Source organism: Pelobates fuscus, chromosome 9, assembly GCF_036172605.1.
Source record: "Pelobates fuscus isolate aPelFus1 chromosome 9, aPelFus1.pri, whole genome shotgun sequence".
Classification (NCBI taxonomy): domain Eukaryota; kingdom Metazoa; phylum Chordata; class Amphibia; order Anura; family Pelobatidae; genus Pelobates; species Pelobates fuscus.
Window position 1 is genome coordinate 9,454,165 of NC_086325.1, and position 15,152 is coordinate 9,469,316.

The window sequence follows — 15,152 nt, forward strand, 5'->3', positions numbered from 1 at the left end:
AGCACTGCAACCCCCCTCACCCATACGCAGAGCACTGCAACCCCCCTCACCCATACACAGAGCACTGCAACCCCCCTCACCCATACACATAGCACTGTAACCCCCCTCATCCATACACAGAGCACTGCAACCCCCCTCATACATACACAGAGCACTGCAACCCCCTCATCCATACACAGAGCACTGCAACCCCCCTCACCCATACACAGAGCACTGCAACCCCCCTCATCAATACACAGAGCACTGCAACCCCCCTCATACATACGCAGAGCACTGCAACCCCCCTCATCCATACACAGAGCACTGCAACCCCCTCATACATACGCAGAGCACTGCAACCCCCCTCATACATACACAGAGCACTGCAACCCCCCTCACCCATACACAGAGCACTGTAACCCCCTCATACATACACAGAGCACTGCAACCCCCTCATACATACGCAGAGCACTGCAACCCCCCTCATACATACGCAGAGCACTGCAACCCCTCATACATACACAGAGCACTGCAACCTCCCTCACCCATACACAGAGCACTGAAAACCCCCTCATACATACGCAGAGCACTGCAACCCCCCTCATACATACACAGAGCACTGCAACCCCCTCATCCATACACAGAGCACTGCAACCCCCCTCACCCATACACAGAGCACTGCAACCCCCCTAATCCATACCCAGAGCACTGCAACCCCCCTCATACATACGCAGAGCACTGTAACCCCCCCATACATACGCAGAGCACTGCAACCCCCCTCACCCATACGCAGAGCACTGCAACCCTCTCACCCATACACAGAGCACTGCAACCCCCCTCATCCATACCCAGAGCACTGCAACCCCCCTCATACATACGCAGAGCACTGTAACCCCCCCATACATACGCAGAGCACTGCAACCCCCCTCACCCATACGCAGAGCACTGCAACCCTCTCACCCATACACAGAGCACTTAAATCCTTATTATTTTTTAAATAATTAAAGGGGCTTATAACTTTACTAACCGTCTATCAGGTTAAACACCAATGACATTGTAATACATTGTAAGTAGAATTGTAGAGTTGAGTTGACTTTGTTGAGTTGACTTTCCAAGTCAGTTATAGTCTTATCGAGCGATTAGGATTTCACTTCTAGTATTCCTCACAGAGAATATAGAATAAATTCGCCACGCAGCCGCCTAACGGTGTGACATTTAGATGTTCTGTTATCTTGGCTCGGTGGTGGTGTTCCATATATCTGATTTGTGTCCCTGTCTTGGGACACGGTGTGGCTGTGTGGGTGTCTTGTTCGTGGTAGTGAGAGATTAATTCGGAACGTGTCCAAAGCTTGTCTGAAAATGGAGTAAGGGCCACAGCTGCAGAATGATTATGATGACTGAGTACACGAGGAAACATAAAGCGGGGGATCTGCCACCGCCTGCACGGGAAACAGATAGCCGGCGTAGGATTAATTCACTAAATGGCGAGTTACGGAGAACTGACACGGGAATTGCAAGTGTGAGGGCAGAACATTTCCAACATCTGTTTTGTTGTTTTTTTCCCTCGTCCATTTTACAGAACTCTCTGTTTGGGAATAATCTCTGCAATTAGAAATGTCTCGATGAAATGAGTCTGCTGGGTATCAGAATACAGTTTTAAACGCTGGATAGATACATCACGGGGGAATTAATTAATTTTAATTTTGATTTGGGCAGAGGATGTTGTAAAGCGTGCCTCATTGTTCGTTAAAGTGAGATTATTAATAGAGATACTCTGTATTAACATAACCCCTGGTTCACTAACATTGCGCGGCTTGCGAAGCTGGTAAGACACCTTGATCATTTGTTTTCCAATTATGTTAATTAGGTCAGAATTTTGAAGGCTGTCTGTAACTCACTGCTTAGTAAATCTTATTAATTATTGGTGACAGACAGTGCCACATTGGGGAGAAAGCTTCTTGCCAATCTTACATGCAGACCCCGAGAATCTGCTCATTCACCTTGAGACAAATCCTGAGAAATTCACCGGAGAAATCTGCCCATTTAACGAGAGCATCTTCCCATTCACCCCAAAGAATCTGCCCATTCACCAGAATCCCTGAGAATCTGCCCATTCCACCTGCGACCTGTGTCCAGTGTAATTTGCAGCCTTGTTCCCAGGAGTTTCCATTTTAGTGGTTTAATGTCAGTCTGTTTATACCAATACATAATTAAATAATTCTTCTAAAGAAGCTTAGAGATCATTAGTGTATAACTGATTTAATCAACATTAGTAAAGCCTTGTTATTATACTATTATTAAAGCACCAACGTAGCATGTAGTGCTGTACAATGCATTGAATGCAGTAACCTTTACTCTAGAGCTGCATTTGGCTCCAGCTGGGGTCTGCGCAGACACTCAGAATATTCCAAGGGTAAAGGTCAGAGCCCCAGGAGAGAAAAAAGCCTCAAATAGCCAGTAAGTCGTCCTCACTGAGGTCTGGAAATTCCTGACTGTGCCATAGCTGCACCAGCCTCCTGCCAGCTTTCTGAGCACAGGGTGAATTGGAGCAGAATGGGTCACCCTGATTCACTCTTTATTAATCCCAGCATCTTCTTACACTCTCCAGTATTATTTTGGCTGCATATCAGCAGGTACCAACTGAACATTCATTATGCAAGGCTCCTGCTGAGTTCATCCTGGAGTATAATGTAAGAGGAACCCAGCGGCTCTCCACACAACTCTGCATCTCTGAACCCAGCAGCTCTCCATAGAACTCTGCAACTCTGAACCCATCAGCTCTCCATAGAACTCTGCATCTCTAAACCCATCAGCTCTCCATAGAACTCTGCAACTCTGAACCCATCAGCTCTCCATAGAACTCTGCAACTCTGAACCCAGCAGCTCTCCATAGAACTCTGCAACTCTGAACCCAGCAGCTCTCCATAGAACTCTGCATCTCTGAACCCAGCAGCTATCCATAGAACTCTGCATCTCTGAACCCAGCAGCTCTCCATAGAACTCTGCATCTCTGAACCCAGCAGCTATCCATAGAACTCTGCATCTCTGAATCCAGCAGCTCTCCATAGAACTCTGCATCTCTGAACCCAGCAGCTCTCCATAGAACTCTGCAACTCTGAACCCATCAGCTCTCCATAGAACTCTGCATCTCTAAACCCATCAGCTCTCCATAGAACTCTGCAACTCTGAACCCATCAGCTCTCCATAGAACTCTGCAACTCTGAACCCATCAGCTCTCCATAGAACTCTGCAACTCTGAACCCATCAGCTCTCCATAGAACTCTGCAACTCTGAACCCAGCAGCTCTCCATAGAACTCTGCATCTCTGAACCCAGCAGCTCTCCATAGAACTCTGCATCTCTGAACCCAGCAGCTATCCATAGAACTCTGCATCTCTGAACCCAGCAGCTCTCCATACAACTCTGCATCTCTGAACCCAGCAGCTCTCCATACAACTCTGCATCTCTGAACCCAGCAGCTCTCCATAGAACTCTGCATCTCTGAACCCAGCAGCTCTCCATAGAACTCTGCATCTCTGAACCCAGCAGCTCTCCATAGAACTCTGCAACTCTGAACCCAGCAGCTCTCCATAGAACTCTGCAACTCTGAACCCAGCAGCTCTCCATAGAACTCTGCATCTCTGAACCCAGCAGCTCTCCATAGAACTCTGCATCTCTGAACCCAGCAGCTCTCCATAGAACTCTGCAACTCTGAACCCAGCAGCTCTCCATAGAACTCTGCATCTCTGAACCCAGCAGCTCTCCATAGAACTCTGCATCTCTGAACCCAGCAGCTATCCATAGAACTCTGCATCTCTGAACCCAGCAGCTCTCCATATAACTCTGCATCTCTGAACCCAGTAGCTCTCCATAGAACTCTGCATCTCTGAACCCAGCAGCTCTCCATAGAACTCTGCATCTCTGAACCAAGCAGCTCTCCATACAACTCTGCATCTCTGAACCCAGCAGCTCTCCATAGAACTCTGCATCTCTGAACCCAGCAGGTCTCCATAGAACTCTGCATCTCTGAACCCAGCAGCTCTCCATAGAACTCTGCATCTCTGAACCAAGCAGCTCTCCATACAACTCTGCATCTCTGAACCCAGCAGCTCTCCATAGAACTCTGCATCTCTGAACCCAGCAGCTCTCCATAGAACTCTGCAACTCTGAACCCAGCAGCTCTCCATAGAACTCTGCATCTCTGAACCTAGCAGCTCTCCATAGAACTCTGCATCTCTGAACCCAGCAGCTCTCCATAGAACTCTGCAACTCTGAACCCAGCAGCTCTCCATAGAACTCTGCATCTCTGAACCCAGCAGCTCTCCATAGAACTCTGCATCTCTGAACCCAGCAGCTATCCATAGAACTCTGCATCTCTGAACCCAGCAGCTCTCCATATAACTCTGCATCTCTGAACCCAGTAGCTCTCCATACAACTCTGCATCTCTGAACCCAGCAGCTCTCCATAGAACTCTGCATCTCTGAACCAAGCAGCTCTCCATACAACTCTGCATCTCTGAACCCAGCAGCTCTCCATAGAACTCTGCATCTCTGAACCCAGCAGCTCTCCATAGAACTCTGCATCTCTGAACCCAGCAGCTCTCCATAGAACTCTGCATCTCTGAAACCAGCAGCTCTCCATAGAACTCTGCATCTCTGAATCCAGCAGCTCTCCATAGAACTCTGCAACTCTGAACCCAGCAGCTCTCCATAGAACTCTGCATCTCTGAACCCAGCAGCTCTCCATAGAACTCTGCATCTCTGAACCCAGCAGCTCTCCATAGAACTCTGCAACTCTGAACCCAGTAGCTCTCCATAGAACTCTGCATCTCTGAATCCAGCAGCTCTCCATAAAACTCTGCAACTCTGAACCCAGCAGCTCTCCATAGAACTCTGCATCTCTGAACCCAGCAGCTCTCCATAGAACTCTGCATCTCTGAACCCAGCAGCTCTCCATAGAACTCTGCAACTCTGAACCCAGTAGCTCTCCATAGAACTCTGCATCTCTGAACCCAGCAGCTATCCATAGAACTCTGCATCTCTGAACCCAGCAGCTCTCCATAGAACTCTGCAACTCTGAACCCAGCAGCTCCCCATAGAACTCTGCAACTCTGAACCCAGCAGCTCTCCAGAGAACTCTGCAACTCTGAACCCAGTAGCTCTCCATAGAACACTGCATCTCTGAACCCAGCAGCTATCCATAGAACTCTGCATCTCTGAACCCAGCAGCTCTCCATAGAACTCTGCAACTCTGAACCCAGCAGCTCCCCATAGAACTCTGCATCTCTAAACCCATCAGCTCTCCATAGAACTCTGCATCTCTGAACACATCAGCTCTCCATAGAACTCTGCAACTCTGAACCCAGCAGCTATCCATAGAACTCTGCAACTTGGAACCCAGTAGCTCTCCATAGAACTCTGCATCTCTGAACCCAGCAGCTCCCCATAGAACTCTGCATCTCTGAACCCAGCAGCTCCCATAGAACTCTGCATCTCTGAACCCATCAGCTCTCCATAGAACTCTGCAACTCTGAACCCAGCAGCTATCCATAGAACTCTGCATCTCTAAACCCATCAGCTCTCCATAGAACTCTGCATCTCTGAACACATCAGCTCTCCATAGAACTCTGCAACTCTGAACCCAGCAGCTATCCATAGAACTCTGCAACTTGGAACCCAGTAGCTCTCCATAGAACTCTGCATCTCTGAACCCAGCAGCTCCCCATAGAACTCTGCATCTCTGAACCCAGCAGCTCCCATAGAACTCTGCATCTCTGAACCCATCAGCTCTCCATAGAACTCTGCAACTCTGAACCCAGCAGCTATCCATAAAACTCTGCATCTCTGAACCCAGCAGCTCTCCATACAACTCTGCATCTCTGAACCCAGCAGCTCTCCATAGAACTCTGCAACTCTGAACCCAGCAGCTCTCCATAGAACTCTGCATCTCTGAACCCAGCAGCTATCCATAGAACTCTGCATCTCTGAACCCAGCAGCTCTCCATAGAACTCTGCAACTCTGAACCCAGCAGCTCCCCATAGAACTCTGCAACTCTGAACCCAGCAGCTCTCCAGAGAACTCTGCAACTCTGAACCCAGTAGCTCTCCATAGAACACTGCATCTCTGAACCCAGCAGCTATCCATAGAACTCTGCATCTCTGAACCCAGCAGCTCTCCATAGAACTCTGCAACTCTGAACCCAGCAGCTCCCCATAGAACTCTGCATCTCTAAACCCATCAGCTCTCCATAGAACTCTGCATCTCTGAACACATCAGCTCTCCATAGAACTCTGCAACTCTGAACCCAGCAGCTATCCATAGAACTCTGCAACTTGGAACCCAGTAGCTCTCCATAGAACTCTGCATCTCTGAACCCAGCAGCTCCCCATAGAACTCTGCATCTCTGAACCCAGCAGCTCCCATAGAACTCTGCATCTCTGAACCCATCAGCTCTCCATAGAACTCTGCAACTCTGAACCCAGCAGCTATCCATAGAACTCTGCATCTCTAAACCCATCAGCTCTCCATAGAACTCTGCATCTCTGAACACATCAGCTCTCCATAGAACTCTGCAACTCTGAACCCAGCAGCTATCCATAGAACTCTGCAACTTGGAACCCAGTAGCTCTCCATAGAACTCTGCATCTCTGAACCCAGCAGCTCCCCATAGAACTCTGCATCTCTGAACCCAGCAGCTCCCATAGAACTCTGCATCTCTGAACCCATCAGCTCTCCATAGAACTCTGCAACTCTGAACCCAGCAGCTATCCATAAAACTCTGCATCTCTGAACCCAGCAGCTCTCCATACAACTCTGCATCTCTGAACCCAGCAGCTCTCCATAGAACTCTGCAACTCTGAACCCAGCAGCTCTCCATAGAACTCTGCAACTCTGAACCCAGGAGCTCTCCATAGAACTCTGCAACTCTGAACCCAGCAGCTTTCCATAGAACTCTGCAACTCTGAACCCATGTCCTGGGATCGGCTCTATAGAACTGAACACAATACTCTAGGTGGGATCTTACCAGGGATCTATAAAGTACTATCACTACCTCTCTATGTCCTCCTGGGATCTGCTCTATAGAACTGAACAATACTCTAGGTGAGATCTTACCAGGGATCTATAAAGTGCTATCACTACCTCTCTATGTCCTCCTGGGATCTGCTCTATAGAACTGAACACAATACTCTAGGAGAGATTTTACCGGGGATCTATAAAGTACTGTCACTACCTCTCTATGTCCTCCTGGGATCTGCTCTATAGAACTGCACACAATACTCTAGATGAGATCTTACCAGGGATCTATAATGTGCTATCACTACCTCTCTATGTCCTCCTGGGATCTACTCTATAGAACTGAACACAATACTCTAGGTGAGATCTTACCGGGGATCTATAAAGTACTATCACTACCTCTCTATGTCCTGGGAGATGCTCTATAGAACTGAACACAATACTCTAGGTGAGATCTTACCGGGGATCTATAAAGTACTATCACTACCTCTCTTATGTCCTCCTGGGATCTGCTCTATAGAACGGAACACAATACTCTAGGTGAGATCTTACCGGTATCTATAAAGTACTATCACTACCTCTCTATGTCATCCTGGGATCTGCTCTATAGAACGGAACACAATACTCTAGGTGAGATCTTACCGGGGATCTATAAAGTACTATCACTATCTCTCTATGTCCTCCTGGGATCTGCTCTATAGAACTGAACACAATACTCTAGGTGAGATCTTACCGGGGATCTATAAAGTACTATCACTACCTCTCTATGTCCTGGGATCTGCTCTATAGAACTGCACACAATACTCTAGGTGAGATCTTACCGTGGATCTATAAAGTACTATCACTACCTCTCTATGTCCTCCTGGGATCTACTCTATAGAACTGAACACAATACTCTAGGTGAGATCTTACCGGGATCTATAAAGTACTATCACTATCTCTCTATGTCCTCCTGGGATCTGCTCTATAGAACTGAACACAATATTCTAGGTGAGATCTTACCGGGGATCTATAAAGTACTATCACTACCTCTCTATGTCCTGGGATCTGTTCTATAGAACTGCACACAATACTCTAGGTGAGATCTTACCGTGGATCTATAAAGTACTATCACTACCTCTCTATGTCCTCCTGGGATCTACTCTATAGAACTGAACACAATACTCTAGGTGAGATCTTACCGGGATCTATAAAGTACTATCACTACCTCTCTATGTCCTCCTGGGATCTACTCTATAGAACTGAACACAATACTCTAGGTGAGATCTTAACGGGATCTATAAAGTACTATCACTATCTCTCTATGTCCTCCTGGGATCTGCTCTATAGAACTGAACACAATATTCTAGGTGAGATCTTACCGGGGATCTATAAAGTACTATCACTACCTCTCTATGTCCTGGGATCTGCTCTATAGAACTGCACACAATACTCTAGGTGAGATCTTACCGTGGATCTATAAAGTACTATCACTACCTCTCTATGTCCTCCTGGGATCTACTCTATAGAACTGAACACAATACTCTAGGTGAGATCTTACCGGGATCTATAAAGTACTATCACTACCTCTTGATGTCCTCCTGGGATCTGCTCTATAGAACTGAACACAATACTCTAGGTGAGATCTTACCGGGGATCTATAAAGTGCTATCACTACCTCTCTATATCCTGGGATCTGCTCTAAAGAACTGAACACAATACTCTAGGTCAGATCTTACCGGGGATCTATAAAGTGCTATCACTACCTCTCTATGTCCTGGGATCTGCTCTATAGAACTGAACACAATACTCTAGGTGAGATCTTACCGGGGATCTATAAAGTACTATCACTACCTCTCTATGTCCTCCTGGGATCTGCTCTATAGAACTAAACACAATACTCTAGGTGAGATCTTACCGGGGATCTATAAAGTACTATTACTACCTCTCTATGTCCTCCTGGGATCTGCTCTATAGAACTGAACACAATACTCTAGGTGAGATCTTACCGGGGATCTATAAAGTGCTATCACTACCTCTCTATATCCTGGGATCTGCTCTAAAGAACTGAACACAATACTCTAGGTCAGATCTTACCGGGGATCTATAAAGTGCTATCACTACCTCTCTATGTCCTCCTGGGATCTGCTCTAAAGAACTGAACACAATACTCTAGGTCAGATCTTACCGGGGATCTATAAAGTGCTATCACTACCTCTCTATGTCCTCCTGGGATCTGCTCTATAGAACTGAACACACTACTCTAGGTGAGATCTTACCAGAGATCTATAAAGTACTATCACTACCTCTCTATGTCCTCCTGGGATCTGCTCTATAGAACTGAACACACTACTCTAGGTGAGATCTTACCAGAGATCTATAAAGTACTATCACTACCTCTCTATGTCCTCCTGGGATCTGCTCTATAGAACTGAACACACTACTCTAGGTGAGATCTTACCAGAGATCTATAAAGTACTATCAGTACCTCTCTATGTCCTCCTGGGATCTGCTCTATAGAACTGAACACAATACTCTAGGTGAGATCTTACCGGGATCTATAAAGTACTATCACTACCTCTCTATGTCCTGGGATCTGCTCTATAGAACTGAACACAATACTCTAGGTGAGATCTTACCGGGGATCTATAAAGTACTATCACTACCTCTCTATGTCCTCCTGGGATCTGCTCTATAGAACTGAACACACTACTCTAGGTGAGATCTTACCAGAGATCTATAAAGTACTATCACTACCTCTCTATGTCCTCATGGGATCTGCTCTATAGAACTGAGCACAATACTCTAGGTGAGATCTTACTGGGGATCTATAAAGTACTATCACTACCTCTCTATGTCCTCCTGGGATCTGCTCTATAGAACTGAACACAATACTCTAGGTCAGATCTTACCGGGGATCTATAAAGTACTATCACTACCTCTCTATGTCCTCCTGGGATCTGCTCTATAGAACTAAACACAATACTCTAGGTGAGATCTTACCGGGGATCTATAAAGTACTATCACTACCTCTCTATGTCCTCCTGGGATCTGCTCTATAGAACTGAACACACTACTCTAGGTGAGATCTTACCGGGGATCTATAAAGTACTATCACTACCTCTCTATGTCCTCCTGGGATCTGCTCTATAGAACTGAACACACTACTCTAGGTGAGATCTTACCAGAGATCTATAAAGTACTATCACTACCTCTCTATGTCCTCCTGGGATCTGCTCTATAGAACTGAGCACAATACTCTAGGTGAGATCTTACTGGGGATCTATAAAGTACTATCACTACCTCTCTATGTCCTCCTGGGATATGCTCTATAGAACTGAACACAATACTCTAGGTGAGATCTTACCGGGGATCTATAAAGTACTATCACTACCTCTCTATGTCCTCCTGGGATCTGCTCTATAGAACTGAACACAATACTCTAGGCAAGATCTTACCGGGATCTATAAAGTACTATCACTACCTCTCTATGTCCTCCTGGGATCTGCTCTATAGAACTGCACACAATACTCTAGGTGAGATCTTACCAGGGATCTATAAAGTACTATCACTACCTCTCTATGTCCACTTGGGATCTGCTCTATAGAACTGAACACAATACTCTAGGTGAGCTCTTACCAGGGATCTGTAAAGTACTATAACTACCTCTCTATGTCCTCCTGGGATCTGCTCTATAGAACTGAACACAATACTCTAGGTGAGATCTTACCAGGGATCTATAAAGTACTATCACTACCTCTCTATGTCCTCCTGGGATCTGCTCTATAGAACTGAACACAATACTCTAGGTGAGCTCTTACCGGGGATCGATAAAGTACTATTACCCTCCTTGTATATCTATAGTATATCTATAGAAAATGACTCTCCAGTTCCCATGTGTTTTTAGGTCTAGCTGCCTATATGCTTTCTTTATGTGGACATATTATGGCAGGATAGCTGCCCAAGTGGTCTTGTAGTTAGAGGGTTACTGCGTATTAAGGGATCCATTGTGAGACAGTGTAAAAGCCTTTCCTTGGAATGCCTGCAATTCCTTTTGAGGGGGTCCTGGGATGCCGGCCCATTGTCCCCCTGAGGCACTGAGAATTCCATCTATGAAGCTGTGACCTTTCATGTAATGTCTGAGAGTGGGCAGCGCGGTGCCCGACGTGGGCGGCTGGAATGGGCAATGCACCGTGTCCTGCATGAACTTACCAGCTTGCCACAGATCTTTGTAGTAACTATTTCACTCTTACCTCGTCTGGTTTTTAGCAGCACTCACGGCCTGGCAATCCATGGCTTTTTATTACATTATCCATCTTATTATATTTAAATTTAATTGTATGGGGACTGTTCATCTGCCTCCCCCTCACCTCTTTCATGATTTCTATGCCCGTGTTTATGTTGTTTTTCCATAAATTAATACGTAAAACTGAATTAATTCTTTCATGGCAAGTCGTTACCATGACATTATTATTATTTTTATTATTATTATTATTATTATTATGTATGAAGCAAATATTATATCGTCGGCCAGTAACGGAGGGACTAAAGATAAAAAAGCCCAAAGTGCTAATTATAATAAATATATATTTTTTAAAAATGAAATAACTAACCTTTTATGTCACCAAAACTTTGCAAACATCCTGAGAGTTTGGTGCTTTTTATAACATCTATTATTATTCAGCTGCCGATTTAGTTAATTACGAGAACCTGCGCTGGAAAGTGCTTTGAGTCCCAGTGGGATATAAATACTGGTTGTTATTATTATTATTATATTGAAAGAATGGGAAGAACATTTTATGTCGGTTATAGGTAAATCAAAAAGTGGTAAAATAGCCCAGTTTCAGCAGACGTCAGCAATAATTCCACACTGGGGGCACACTGTAACACAGTGTGCCCCTGCAGCGTTCACTTGGCATTGTCATTGTTCAATCATAATGTTGTTATTTAGACTTTAAGTACCTTGCGAATAATAACCGCCATGTGTGCTTTCCGGAGCAGGGGGGCGAGTGACCCATCCGAACCTTTTAAATGTGGATCAGGGCCCTTCCCCGAAATGTTCTTCATCTTTGAACTTATTTAAGCCGTTTCACCGCAGAGTGAGTGGGGCAGCTGTTGGCGTGAATCTTCCATATGTTTAAAGTCATCCAGCTTGGCTTTCCTAAAATAGATATCTGGGGGTCCACGGGGGAGAGGGGACACTCGGGAGGGTCTGCCTCAGCTTTCTGAAACAAATTCTTTTTAAATAATACAATCTCCAGCACAGTGCGTGACATGTAAACCTCCGACGTCTTCGGCATGTGTGTAAATAAAGGCGCTATTTCTAGCCATAAACACGAGCCGGTTTAATTCGTTACAGGACAGCGTGCGCGTAAGGAGCGCAGTCTGAACGCAGGTTTGGTTGCATGGATACGATAAATCATTCAATCAAATGGCGCAAATATAGACGCAGTATAATAATTTAGACTGGAAAAGAAAGTATCAAAGAAACAATCAAGTTCTATTTTTTTTTTTTTTTCACAGTTACAGATTTACTAAAGGGGGAATTTATAGTAAGGATTTCAGCCGAAAAACAATCATTGCAATTTATAGCCTTCACTGAATTTGGATCAATTCCCAACTAAAACAAAATCAAACTTTGAGCTGAATGACTGAAATGAGGTGGGACAGGGCTAACTCAGTAATTCATTCTTAACCCCTTAAAGACCAAACTTCTGGAATAAAAGGGAATCATGACATGTCACACATGGGGTTAAACAAAGAATTTCTTAGACTGGCTCCAACAGAAATGATTAGATTGGATGGCTGCATTACCTGGCAATTTGCTAAAATATTTATTTAAAAACAAGGAGCGAGTCGGGGCCTTTGTTTTCCTACACCTTATATAAAATGGGGGGGGGGATTTGCATCGTAGCTGAAAGAAAGTGGGATTGGCTGGGCTGCTTCAGCCGGTCACTTTGTGCTGCCTGTTTCACTGTGTGGATCCCTTTTAACCCTTCACTTCCCTGGCTATCATCCCTCCCCATTTTTTTTTATCAATGTACTATTTGTCTTACTTGCTTATCCAGCCAGCTAACGGTGTTATTGAATTATTTATGCTTTTAGAAAAACAAAACCACATATAAATTGGGCGACATGAAATCTCATGCAATTAAATTCCTTTTAATAAATATACGAATGACAGTTTCAGTTTATTTCCCCCAATCTGTTCGGAATCTGGACTTTGCGTGTAGGTTTTGAATCTACGAGGGACGATTTGCCAGTGGTCAGGCTGGTAAAAGGGGGCATTTTATTGGATCCCTGGGATTAAATGGTAGGATGTTTGGAGATCGTTGTGTTTAGTTTTATACAATTAATTGATAAACGCAATGTGAAGGATGTGGCCCAACGCCAGGTTTTCCAAGGGTCGATGTTCCTGATATTTTCTCTCTTGCTACACGTAGGATCGTTTTAATTGTTTTTCTATTCCTGTTTATCCTCAGGAGCAGAGGAAGCAGCATTGGAAAGACCTGTGTCCGGGAAAACATTGGGACGCTCTGTAAGTAGAAATATCCAGCCGCAGAGAGGAACCAGTAATACAAGGCTTGTCCCTTTAAACCTGCGCACACAACTCTGTGCTTAAAGTTTGGAGATTTATCCTAATACTAATGTTATGAATCCTGTAAAGCTCATGTTTGGTGACTTGTAGCGCAGTCTTTATAATATAATGTCTGATTCACACATATTGCTATATAATATAATGTCTGATTCACACATATTGCTTTATAATATAATGTCTGATTCACACACATTGCTATATAATATAATGTCTGATTCACACACATTGCTTTATAATATAATGTCTGATTCACACACATTGCTATATAATATAATGTCTGATTCACACACATTGCTATATAATATAATGTCTGATTCACACACATTGATATATAATATAATGTCTGATTCACACACATTGATATATAATATAATGTCTGATTCACACACATTGATATATAATATAATGTCTGATTCACACACATTGCTTTATAATATAATGTCTGATTCACACACATTGCTATATAATATAATGTCTGATTCACACACATTGCTATATAATATAATGTCTCATTCACACACACTGCTATATAATGTAATGTCCGATTCACACACATTGCTATATAATATAATGTGTGATTCACACACATTGCTATATAATATAATGTCTGATTCACACACATTGATATATAATATAATGTCTGATTCACACACATTGATATATAATATAATGTCTGATTCACACACATTGATATATAATATAATGTCTGATTCACACACATTGATATATAATATAATGTCTGATTCACACACATTGCTATATAATATAATGTCTGATTCACAGTCGACACTGCTATATGATATAATGTCTGATTCACACACACATTGCTATATAATATAATGTCTGATTCACAGTCGACACTGCTATATAATATAATGTCTGATTCACACACACATTGCTATATAATATAATGTCTGATTCACAGTCGACACTGCTATATAATATAATGTCTGATTCACACACATTGCTATATAATGTAATGTCTGATTCACACACTGCTATATAATATAATGTCTGATTCACACACACTGCTATATGATATAATGTCTGATTCACACACATTGCTATATAATAAAATGTCTGATTCACACACACTGCTATATAATATAATGTCTGATTCACACATATTGCTATATAATATAATGTCTGATTCACACACACTGCTATATAATATAATGCCTGATTCACACACATTGCTATATAATATAATGTCTGATTCACACACATTGCTATATAATTTAATGTCTGATTCACACACACTGCTATATAATGTAATGTCTGATTCACACACATTGCTATATAATATAATGTCTGATTCACACACTGCTATATAATGTAATGTCTGATTCACACACATTGCTATATAATATAATGTCTGATTCACACACATTGCTATATAATATAATGTCTGATTCACACACATTGCTATATAATATAATGTCTGATTCACACACATTGCTATATAATATAATGTCTGATTCACACACATTGCTATATAATATAATATCTGATTCACACACACTGCTATATAATATAATGTCTGATTCACACATATTGCTTTATAATATAATGTCTGATTCAC

At 43.5% G+C, this 15,152-nt stretch overlaps 1 protein-coding gene across 2 annotated transcripts in view; it reads left to right on the top strand.

Moving 5' to 3' along the window:
* The window catches only part of PRX (periaxin), a 43,977-nt gene that overhangs the window by 10,137 nt on the left and 18,688 nt on the right, over positions 1-15,152 (top strand). For both annotated transcript variants that reach the window (XR_010085270.1, XM_063431113.1), the window contains exon 2: positions 13,455-13,510. The gene's annotated coding sequence lies outside the window, so the exon portion shown is untranslated. The remainder of the gene's footprint in view (positions 1-13,454; positions 13,511-15,152) is intronic.